The sequence below is a fragment of the Meleagris gallopavo genome, chromosome 1, assembly GCF_905368555.1.
Source record: "Meleagris gallopavo chromosome 1, MGAL_WU_HG_1.1, whole genome shotgun sequence".
NCBI classification, from domain to species: domain Eukaryota; kingdom Metazoa; phylum Chordata; class Aves; order Galliformes; family Phasianidae; genus Meleagris; species Meleagris gallopavo.
In genome coordinates, this window is record NC_139404.1 from 159,372,233 (window position 1) to 159,384,997 (window position 12,765).

Sequence of the window (12,765 nt, forward strand, 5' to 3'; positions counted from 1 at the left end):
AGACATGAGTATCTAATGCTATTTTTTTCACCTTGATTTTCTGAGATATTCTCAAGTGTTTAAGAATATGACTATATTTTGTGTTAAACTTTCCTTTTTCTAGAATGAAAATTGGAGTTTAGGTTGTCTGTCCAGAGGTGTCTAAAATGAGGCTACACACATATGTTTTAGAGACTGAGTCTTTTAGAAACTGAGTCTTACCTTATGTAATAGGACTGAGAGGACCAGAACTTCTGACTGATAGCACCAGCATTATCTCTAGTTAACTCCAAATTATTTAAAATTTCCAATTAGAACAAAATCATATTTGAAAGATAGCTAGAGGTGAAAAATAATTAATTTGTTCTAAAGAATCATGCTATTCATTAATTTTCTCATCTTAGTAAGTTAGAAGTATCTTGCTTACAGGATACTTCCTTCGGTTTTGTGGGAATTAACTGCTATTAGTCACATTTTTACATCTTCCAATAGTGTATGTTATCCCTAATTAAACAAATGTAATGCACCTAACGTTCAGAGATCTTTCTGTTCTAGGCTTCTCAGTACAAAAAAGATAGGTCTCTCCTAGAAGAGGTTCAGTGGAGGGCCATAAAGATGATTAAGGGCCTGAAGCATGAGTTCAGCCTGGGAAAAAGAAGTCTGAGGAGGGATCTGATTAATGTTTACAAATATCTGAAGGGAGGTGGGAGACAAATGGAGACCAGTATCTTCTCAGTGGTGCATAGCAATAGGACAAGGAATAATGACCTAAAACTTGAACATAGAAAGTTTCATAATAATACGCAAAACGACTTCTTTACAGTAAGAGTGACAGAGTATTGGAACAGATTGCCCAGAGAGACTGTGGTGTCTCCTTCTGTGGAGATATTCAAGATCCATCTGGATGCATACCTGTGTGACCTATTGTAGGGTACCTGCTTTAGCAGAGGGATTGGGCTTGATGATCTCTCGAGGTCCCTTCCAAATCCTGTAATTCTGTTATTCTGTGATTCTGTGCAATTTTGTTCTTCATTAATAAGTAAAATGTTACCTAAAAGTGTAGCTTTTTGTTGTTGTTGTTGTTTTGTTTTGTTTTCTTTTCTTTTGTTTTAACAATCGCTGATCAAAACCTTAAAGGAAGTAAAAAATAAATTAGAACTGTATATTAGCAACCTTTTTGAATCATGAGGGTAGAATCCACCCGAACAAATATAGTCACCTAACTTTTAGATCAACATTTATTAGCCTCTACCTTTTAGAGACAAATACACAAATATTTTATTATTGTTGTTACTATTATTGTAAAAAAATACATATTTGATGTTCTGACTTGTTCCCTTTTTTCCCCATTGACTATTAAGTATACCTGGAAATATTAGTGAATCTGTAGAGATTTCTGAAGTTTAGCAGGAAGATTCCTATCCATACTGATTAGAATTTGGTGTAAAATAGAAAATACAATCAGATATCATACAAAGAGCACAATGTATTATATAGAGATTTAGAGATGAAAAATTCAACATGGAATTTTTTTGGAAAAAAAATAATGTATAGAAAGTGACATGTTATAAATAGCTTTCAAGAGAAGGAAAAGAAGAAAAAAAGAAAATGAGATTTTTTTTGTGTGTGAAAGATATATTGTAGTAGATGTATTAAAGTAAAGATAAGTGATAGAAGAGATATAATCCTAGAATGAAGGATACATAGCCACGTCTCAGAGAATTTTAGTTATAAGGATGTATCATACTAGTCTAAGATAAGTTTCCACTCATTACTCTATATGTTATATCACAACAAATCTGACAGCTTTATTTAGCCTTATTTAGAAGTTACTGTACAAAAAATACAGTCTATAAGTCTGGAGACTGTACAAGAAGAGAAACCATTATGGCCAAAGTTACAGAAAATACAAATGTAAAAATACTGTAGATTTTATTTTATTTTATTTTATTTTAGTCATACATTTTATATATTTTATTTTAAGAGAGAAGGATGAAGAGTATTTCAGTCCAGACTTTTCCTGAAAATTAAAATAAAAGAAACTTCAATAAACATTATTAGTTATAAATGAAATTGTAGAAGACAGAGGGTATGAAATAATTATAACAAGAGCAATAACAAAATGATTATTCCAATGAAAAGGATCTCACTGTGGAATGATAAGAAAGACTTCTGTATGTGTTAGAATCACATAAGACTAAGACAGTAAGAATCACTGGTGAACTCTCTCAAAACAATGAGGTGGAAAAATGGCAGAATTACTGAAAACTCCATCCAGACTGGATTTGCACTAGTGATTGCATCCTTTATACCTCCTTCTCTATTTTCTAAGTGCTTAGATACTTTGAAGATCTTAATAATATTAATTCTAGAACTACTAGTAGTGGTGATAGAATCATAGTTGTTACTATAAGAAAACAAAGGGACAGATCTTTAGTATATGTTGAATAACGTTTAGCATAACTATATTATTTACTATTTATTATTTGCTATTTAGCATAACAACATATTAACAATAAATATAAAAGAGAACAGCATCGACCTGGAAAGTATTTTTTTCAAATTCTATGATCATTTATGTCAATATTTTTGAAGGCATTGAGGTAATTGATCAACTTATTAGCCTTCTGCAACAAATGCTTATTCCAAATTTAGCTTGTATTATTGCTTTTCTTGCAATGAATGCCCTGTAGTTTTTGAATATGTGAACTGACAAACTTTAAGCTAAAATTAAAGCAGAAGCTGTCAACTGGTTACAGTATTCTCATCATTTATTTTGCTTACTGATCTTTTTGTAAGAAAAAGTAACATGTAAAAATACCACCAGTAGTAAAACCTTGGTGCTTAAATGCCTTCAATTACCCTTGAGTGCCTTCATAACTACAGTTTTCTTAGTAGTGAAGTTGTAATGACAGCTGTCATCAATGGGCTTTCATGAGATGTACCCTGACCTTTAGATGCTGTATGTTACAATTACTGTTGTAAAGCCTTTGGGGCATGAGTTGGGATTTCACATTTCAACATAGCTGCAAATTGTTAACCCTTCTTGAAGGCATCCAAGAAGACATAAGAGATATATAATTTCCCTTCCCTTCCTTTCCCTTCCTTTCCCTTCCTTTCCCTTCCTTTCCCTTCCTTTCCCTTCCTTTCCTTCCTTTCCCTTTCCCTTCCCTTCCCTTCCCTTCCCTTCCCTTCCCTTCCTTCCCTTCCCTTCCCTTCCCTTCCCTTCCCTTCCCTTCCCTTCCCTTCCCTTCCCTTCCCTTCCCTTCCCTTCCCTTCCCTTCCCTTCCCTTCCCTTCCCTTCCCTTCCCTTCCCTTCCCTTCCCTTCCCTTCCCTTCCCTTCCCTTCCCTTCCCTTCCCTTCCCTTCCCTTCCCTTCCCTTCCCACTCCTTGCCCTTCCTCTTCTCCTCCCTCCCGTTCCCCTTGCCCTTCCCCTTCCACTTGCCCTTCCCCTTGCCTTTCCCCTTCCTCTTTCCTTGCCTTGTCTTTTGCATTTTGCCTTTTCTTTTGCCTTTCTTTTTGCCTTTTCTAGTCTTTCCTTGCCTTTCCTGGCCTTGTGCCTTGTTTTGCCTCTTCTTTCAAAAATTAACTGACAATGACAGTGATTTTTTAACAGTGACAAACATAGCTCTTTTGGATTTTTTAATTTGTGGTTGTTGTTGAACTGTTGTGTCATTTAGATATGCTAAGATAAAATACACTTGAAAGTAAGGTACATGAATACTTGTTAAAGAAAACAAACAAAAAAAATAAAGAAACACAAATTAATAAACAAGCAACAAACACAGGCTGCTTTTCTTTGTGTCTAAATTACCATTAAATTAAAAAAAAAAAAAAAAAATCTGTGCATTTTGTGTCTTCTCTGTGGCCACAGTCAGATAGGAAATGTTGAGGTAAAATCTAAAGGTTCCTCTCAACTTTGTGATGACTAGAACACAATTTTTGGAACCTGACTGTAAGTATCATGTACATTTCCATTAGAAAACCAAAGAGCTCTAGATTTCATCAAGTAACACTTCAAAGCCTTCCAAAGCACATGAAAAATGAAATCAACTCAAGCTCTATTTTTTTTTAATGAAAATTTACCTAATATACATAGTCAAAAAGCATATCTTTTCTATGATGGAACATTACTTCTTGTTAATCAAGTATAATTTTTCTGTCTCAGTATCTAGCTAGCCTATTAAAAAGGAAGCTGTCAGATTTCTGTTCAAGATAATTAATAGTCATCTGAATTTCTTTGTTCAAATGCATGAGCATAGAGATATTCATCCCAAACAAGATGCAGCTATTAAGCTTAAGATTTCTATAAACTGGAATCAGTTAGATGTGTCTGAATTGAAAACATCTATGTAATTTTCAAAATAGTCCCACAGAATTTTGCATAGTAAAATTACACCGTTATAATTTTGCATTCAGTTCTCACTAACACATTTTAATCTGTGGTAATTAATCATCTGCCTGTGAAAAATTGCATCTGAATATTTTATTCAAAGTTTTGAAACTATGTAGCCATTAATTTATTTGCAAAAGGTATTTATAAAAGTTTTAGACTCTCTTTACACTCCAGTTTGCTACACATAATGTTCTCACAAATAAAATAAAATAAAATAAGATAAAATAAAATAAATTTTAAAGAAAATAAATATTTAAAACTTGTTTTATGAGACATATTTGACAATTCCACCACAACACCAGTGATTAACATAATAATGCAGCCATGATATCCCACAGGGAAATCTTAGAGATTTGAGAACATGCAATTTATAATCAACATTTTATAAGCCTTGTGTGACTGTGTGTACTGTTTCAGATTTTTTTCAGACTGTATTACCAACTGACAGAGATTCCAACAGACGTTTAAAATACGCATAAAACATTAAGAAAAAAAAAAGAAAAAAAAATATTTACAATATATATCTCCTCAAAATATTATGTATATAATAATGAAGCAGTATTCAAAGAAATTCTGTTGCGTTTACCTTACTAATATTGGAGTTTTCATGAATTCATTTTTCTTGTGCTGGAGAGGGACACTGAAGAAAGAATCCTGATCTTCTTGATGATGAATGAAAAAATATTAATCAAAATATTATATACACAGCAATTAGTTTATTGATGCAGATGTGAAAAATGAGCTTCAGTTTCAGAAAATTTTCACATTCTCAATTCAATAGTTTTTAATACAAAATCTCAAGACAATTAAAAAATATATCCTCTCACTTGTTTTTATCAGCTTTTTTTTCTAATTTAATATCAAACAGTTTAACTAGCTAAGCTGAGTATCTGGTTTCCATTGAATTTTCTCCTAGAGATTGTAGAAATATGAATCTATAATTAACAATCCATGTTTTCTTTCAACAGCTTCAGTGAATTTCTCTCTTTGTCTTGTAGGGTTGTTTTTTCATTTGTTTTTTGTTTGTTTTTTTTGTTTTGTTTTGTTTTTTGCAAAGTTAATACAATTATATATACTAATTAATACAATTACATATACTTTAGTATTATAAGTCTTATATAGTCTTATATAGCAATAATGATCATATGAAGCAGAAAAGAGTGATGGGACAGTAGAAGAAAATGAGCCAGTAGTGTGCCCAGGTGGCCAAGAAGGCCAGTGCCATCCTGGCTTATATCAGGAATGTTTAGTGAGTAGAACTAGGGAAGTCATCCTGCTCCTATACTCGGCACTGGTGAGGCATCACCTTGAGTACTGCGTTCAGTTTTGGGCACCTCAGTACAGAAAGGACATTGAGGTGCTGGAGCAGGTCCCAAGAAGGGCAACAGGGCTTGTGAAGGGCTTGGAGAATATGCCCTATAAGGAGTAACTGAAGGAACTGAAGTTGTTTAGTCTAGGGAAGAGGAGACTGAGGGGAGACCTTATTGCTCTCTTCCAGTATCCGAAAGGTGCTTACAGCGAGAGTGGGGTTGGTCCCTTCCCACTGGTGACAGGTGACAGGACAAGGGGAAGTGGCCTCAAGTTGTACCAGCGTAAGTTTAGGTTGGATATCAGGAAACACTTTTTTACTGAAATGTTGGTTAAGCACTGGAATAGGCTCCCCAGATGGGTGGTTGAGTCACCATCCCTGGATGTGTTTAAAAAGTATTTGGATGTGGTGCCCAGGGACATGATTTAGAGGAGGGCTGTTAGTGAGAGTAGTTTGGTTAGGTTGTGGTTGGACTTGATCTTTAAGGTCTTTTCCAACCTGAGCATTTCTATGATTCTATGAAACAGCAACAAAATTAATCCTACTTCCTTTAGAAAGCAAGCTTTGCTTTCATAACCCGATTAGACAGAATTGGTCATTTCACAAATCACTGAAGTACACAAATAGTACGTATGAGTCTTGTTACTTCAGTTCCACTGCTTTACTATGTCAAGGCATGAATAGCGGTACCTCCCTTGGGAACGTGCATGTCTCACCTTCATTATGTTATCAGAGAATACATAATAATTGTACCCCTTTATTCTTATTACTGACAATGTGTTTCAAATTTCAGCACATCAGATCTTGTCCTTCTACTTTGGACTCAAAGATATATAATACCTCTGATTCAAATGTGCAGGAATGGCAAAAAATAAAATATGCCACTCTTCCATTAAGTCTATATTTGTATGCAATTCCTCTATGCAACATAGATACTATTTACACATTCAGTAGACACATCACTAGCAAAAGGTGGCATAAACAAACTTACAATTACATTTTTCAAATGAACAATATTTCTTGCATGCCAGGTTCATCCTTGATTAAATAATCAACAGAAATACATTATTGTTTCCTCTCTGAGACTGGAAAATAAAGAAAAAATAAAATATAAATAATCAAATAAAAAAATCCTTCTCTACATCCTCTCTAAAAATAAATATGATTTTTTTTTTCCTTAAGAGGTATTTTATTTGCATAAAGACTTGATCAAACAATTGATCAAGAGCATATTTTAAATATTGTCCAGCTTCTTTATGACAATAAAAATATTTTCCTTGTTTCTCAAGCTAACATTTTCCTCTTTGAAATTTTTATGTCCATCCCAGCATAGCTGAGAAGAAAATTCTCAGTAGACTATAAGATTTTCTTTTTGATAATGAAGGACCTTCTGAAAACAGCTTTATATTTTCTGAGGCAGGAAGTGATATTGTATGCTGCTAATTGGGAAATGCTATGGAAAGGCAGAAATTGCTTCAATTTAGTAATTTCCTTCTTTTGTATTATGCTCTGGATAGTAATAATTTAATAGTTTGTTTTTCTGTGGATGCAAAATGGAGAAAACTGACTTCACGTATCATAAGGGATTTCTGAAATTGCTGTGATTGCAAGCAATATGAAAAAAACATTTTTAATATCAGTGTTTGCACATTTGTATTCCAAAAAGTATGTTCAGTGAATGCAAAATAATTAATTTTTAATCAGATTTTTTAAAATAAATATTTCTGTGAAGATATTCACCATCCATTTTCACTGAAAAATAAAATATGCCACTGAAAGAAAGAGAGAATTATACGTTTCAAATACTGTTGTCTTTTTCTTTCAAGTTCAGCATATCAGCTCAGTTTGCCACTCCAGCAAATTCTGAATTCTCTTTTTCTTCAAAAATATTTTAAATATTTGACATCTTTTATATAAATAATAGTGTATTTTTATCTCACTTCATTGTTTAATATCACACTCAGCAAAATACAACCCTCCATCTCCTCATCTGCAAGTATCCTAAACTATTGATTTGATAGTATCACTGTAAGAATAAAACCTATACTGAATATATTTAGGCAAGTAAACACCATTCCTCCTATACTATGTTGTGAATTTGTGTTAGAATACAATACAAAAATTGAAAGAAAAGTGATTGATTGTATCATACGTTTTTATTGCAAGCTACATAATGAGCCAAAATTGGATGTTAAGTTTAGGCTAGTCTTAGAAGGTCCCTTCATTTGTCAGTGTCCAGAAAATGACTTCACACAAAATGCTGAATGTTCCATTTCAAACAATTTAGGATAGTATGACTTCCCATTTAAAATCATTTTTTCTTCTTACTGCAGAAACACTCCCAGTGATTAGACATTAACTTTCTTCCATTCAGATTTACAGCACATTCCACGTGCATTATTATACTTTGTAGTCATTTCACGTACAGGACTTATGTTAGGCCTTTAGAAGTTACTTAGAAAGAGTGACATTTGTCATTTACTCCTGTTGCAGACACTCGAAGTTATTTCAGATCATAACAAGTAAATCTCTCCTCTATAGACTAACTTACGTCTCTATGCTTTGCCTTGGAATCTGTTGAAAGATCCCAAGTTGCTTTATCATAGAATCATAGAATGATTTGGTTTGGAAGGGACTTTTAAGATCACCTAGTTCCAATCCCCTGCTATAGGCAGAGACACCACCCTCTAGACCAAGTTGCTCAAAGTCCCATCCAGCCTGGTGTTTAATGTTTCCAGGGAGGGGGTGTCCACAACCCCTTGGTAAACTGTTCTAGTGTCTCACCACCCTTGCAGTAAATAATTTCTTTCTAATATCTAGTCTAAATCTACCCTCTTCCAATTTCAAACCATTTCCCTCATCCTGTTGTACATATCCTTATAAAAAGTCCCTTCCCAGCTTTCCTGCAGGCCCCCTGAAGGTACTAGAAGATGCTATAAGCAGTCATAGATACGGTCTCTTTTTAACGATTTTTGAAGCAACACAGATTTCCAGTCTAGATGTAACTTTTATGTATGCATATTTTAATTTCTATTATTTTGTTCATTAGTGCATTTTTAAATCTCATTTGTGTTTTTATTTTTATTTTTTTTCCATTTTTTATTCTGGGTCTATCAAATTAAAAGAAAAATTTTCTTACTGGTTCAGCAGTTACGATCAAATTTGTAGCAGAGTTTGAGCTAAGGTACACCTCTCATCTACTATTTTTCAGTCGTCTCACAGAAAGACAGTTTCCAAATACATAAAAAATATTGACTTTTATATAGCATCTAAGGGATGCATATTTGTTAAACAGTAGCTACATTTCTGGCTGTTCAAAACTGTGCTAGAAAATATCTTTCACCTTTATGAGCATGTTTTCTACAAATAAATGTTTGAAAGCTTTAAGACTGCGAAACAACAATGAAAAAAAACTTGCCAATACAAGAAATAGAAAGCCTATTAAAACAAAAACAAAAACAAGAACAAAAACATACAAATGTAAATGGTTATACAATTATTTCTGTGTGATTGATTAAATGGCTAATTTTTATTATACTGTTTGAAACTATACAAATTTGTTTCTACTTTGTCATTTTAAAAGCTACAGCTTACACACACAAAGTTTTCTCAAAGCAACAATGCATGGTAGAAAAGTGGAGCTATAAGCTCTTTTTTTTTTTTTTTTTTTTTTTTTTGAGGTGAGTGGGCTTTAATCTGATCTGAAGGATGATGTCCTTGCAACATATTTGTTTCTAGTCACTTTGAAGGAGCAAAAGACAGAACAGCCAAGTAGGAGTGAGGACTGTCAAACAGTGGAACAAAAGTATTTGCTTCAAGTAAACCTAAAGCAACCCAAGTAAACATCAATTTACATGGCAGAGGAATTGGAGCTTAGGGTAAGGGTAAGGATAGGATAAAAGGAGAAGAATAACTTTTTCCTTTTTTTTTTTCTTTTTTAATGACTTGTTTCCTATAAGTACAGTTTGATATCTAGTGGCTCACCAAGTAGATCAACAGAAATATTTTCAATAATTGGCACTGAGTTGCTAGAATTCAGTGTCAGAAAACATGGTGTAATTCCTGAAGAGTACTTGTCCCTAAGGAAAAATAACTTAAGGATTAATTTTGCACTTCTCAATTGGTTAGCTTGGTCGCTTGTTTTTATATTTGTGTTTCTTACTGAGTATTTCCACACATTCTACTAAGAAGCCAGAAAGTTACATATATTGTATTAATGTGCTATAAGGGGCACAAAATGGGCACAATTTTTACACTGTATGCAGAAGCCAAAAACTGTTATTCTGTTAATGTACGTAAGTTCTTGATAGATGGGAACTGCCAGCATCCTTTACAGAGCTGTAACCAGGGTAATGTGAAAGGAGAACTCATCTTGAGCAAGTCTCTCCTTTGTAGGTTTTAAGAGAGGGAGAAATACCTTAAGTCTTTCAGAGTTCTAGTATGATTGTAGCCATATGAGTTAGATTAAGATAAAAGTGACTGGAAGAAAGATAAGAAGGAGAAGGGAATTTAGAGTAATATACAGCACTTAAGTGTTTCAATATGACTACAAATAGGCAGCCTAGAAATGCTTGTTATTAAGAAATCTGACCTTACCTGAGCATGCTGGCTGCATTTCAGCAGCTACCTTCACTAACATCACTGAATGTGTTCTTTTCTCTCGTTTGAATTAAAATTGCTTTTTCTATGCTTCTGAGACAAACAAAGCAAAGCAAAACAACAACAGTGAAACAGAGGAATCTGAGACACAGATTAAGAAACAATGGTTTCAATTTTTTTTTTTGTCTCAATTCGTTCCTGGGCCTTGGATTTTCCACTCTGAATAAGCATTAAAAGCAAAAACAAAACCCCACAATATTTCAACAACTTCTGGGGAAAATTTTCTCAAGGAATAATTCTCAAAGTATGGTAAAAAAAGAGCCCTTACATTCTGTCCATTCATTTGAAGTTTTCCAAAGCCATAGTAGTAGGTTTTGCAATCTTAAAGCTCCCATATCTCCTTCGTGATATATTCCAGGATTCCTAACACTTGATAGCAGATTTCTTTCATGAGAAAAATAGTTTGGTGAGATTCAGATTTGTAACTCTCTCTTATTGTTAAACCATTCATATCTGGTACTGTCCTTAGGTTTGCTGTGCATGTCATTTTCAGGGTTGTTCATTATGTTATTGTACAATAACAAAACAAGGTTTGATTTGGAGCTATTCTTCTTGTTACCAGCCACCAAAAGGAGTCCAGACAATTTTCAGCCCATTTGACAGTACATCGATCCAGCTCATAATTTGTCAGTTTTCAAGAGAGAATGATAACAATAAAAATTGCAGAAGTATTACAGAGTCACATGGCCTGTCAGTAAAAGGCAATCAGGCTGGTAAAGTGTGATCTTAATGTAGTAATACATGTTGGCTGTTGCTGACTGTCTGCTCATCTTTAACATGACTGAAGAGAAATCCAGTCGGCTGCATTCCCTTAGTTTTTCTGTCTGGACTCTCAGCAGTTTTGTCACCTAGAAGCAGCAACTGCAGGGCTGCAAACCTGTAATACAGAACTTGCAAAACTGTGATTTCAGACTGAACTTATACCCTTTTTTATTGCAAATCCATACACTGAGAACTTGGAAAACCTTATAATTTGATAAATATGAGGGGTTTTTGTTTGTTTGTTTTTGTTTTTCAGCTTCTTGAATGTGGCATTTTCCATGGCAGTAACACAGAATCAGTTGAATAGTTAAATTCCATATATCAATTCATAAAGACAAATAGTGACCCTGTTCCAGAGAAAAACTGATAGATTCCTATAGTTTAGATCAAAGTAGTTTATTGATTTATTAACAGTATGATATTAAATGATATCCATTAAGGTACTTGCTGTTGAACAACTGCTCCTGAGGGCACACTCACACACCCAAGGTAGGTGTTCCTCCCATTTGTTGCTATCCACTAACCACAGAACAGGTACTTACAGTGCTGGAGTGGGTTTACAGTGCTTCAGGGAGACTCCTGGCAGTTTCATACTCATGCTATCCCTTTCTTAAAATCCATTCTCAGTCATATATCAGCGTATTTCTTTTTTTAATTATTTTAATAAGATAATCCAAAGGCAAGTTTATTTGCTAATCACAGCTTTCTGTAGGCTCAGAAACTAAATGAAGCTGAGGATAGTTTCTGCACTGAATCTTTACTGATGTCACAATGAATACAACATAGTGGAAATGGCAGCTGACATTCTGACAATATTAGCAGCATCAAGTAACACATAGGGTAATTTGTCTAAAATCTAGTGATTATTACAGTCTACATCTCTGAGGACTGGTTGACATTATTAGTTTGGTATTTTCTTTACATAACTTATGGAAATTTAAATTGTATTCAGAATGAAATCAGAGGATATTAATAGGAGGTAATTAAGGTACTATTGGTATTTTGAAATTTTGCCACTGTTACCTAATTAATTAATAATTTGTATAATGCCAAAACATTCAAGTTGTTGTTTCTAGGAGCTGCATATTGCAGTACACAACTTAGTTTTCTTCACTTCTGCCATCTGTTGTGATATACATTTGTAGCCTGCTTTAAAGTCATTGATTGTATAGACAATCTAATAGGTAGCCTGTTCTACTTCCTCAAGAGAAGAAAGTAATAATAATTCTAATTGGTATGGGGAAAACAATGGATGGAAAGAAGCAAAATGCTTGCCTTAGCTCATGAAATTATGCAGTCTAACAGGTGAATAAAAAAAAAAAATTACAAGGCTCAAAGTAATCATGAATACAAATCATTAGCTTCTTTTTAAGGAGATGCATTACAACTCTAATATTTGTGTCTGTATAAAACATGTAAAGCACATTTTAATGCATTTTTGTCGTATGCATCTGTAAGAATGTGAGGTATCTAATTCTCTAAGAAAAAAATACAGAAAAAAAAGTATTCTCATGAGGTTATTTCCTTTTACTTTCTCTAAGTCAATAACATTTACATTGATTTCAACAGAATTAGAATTTTTCCCTATCTATCGAAAACAACAGCAATAAAATCTAACAAAACAAAAAATTACTTCATTCAAGGTAAGATAGCATGTAT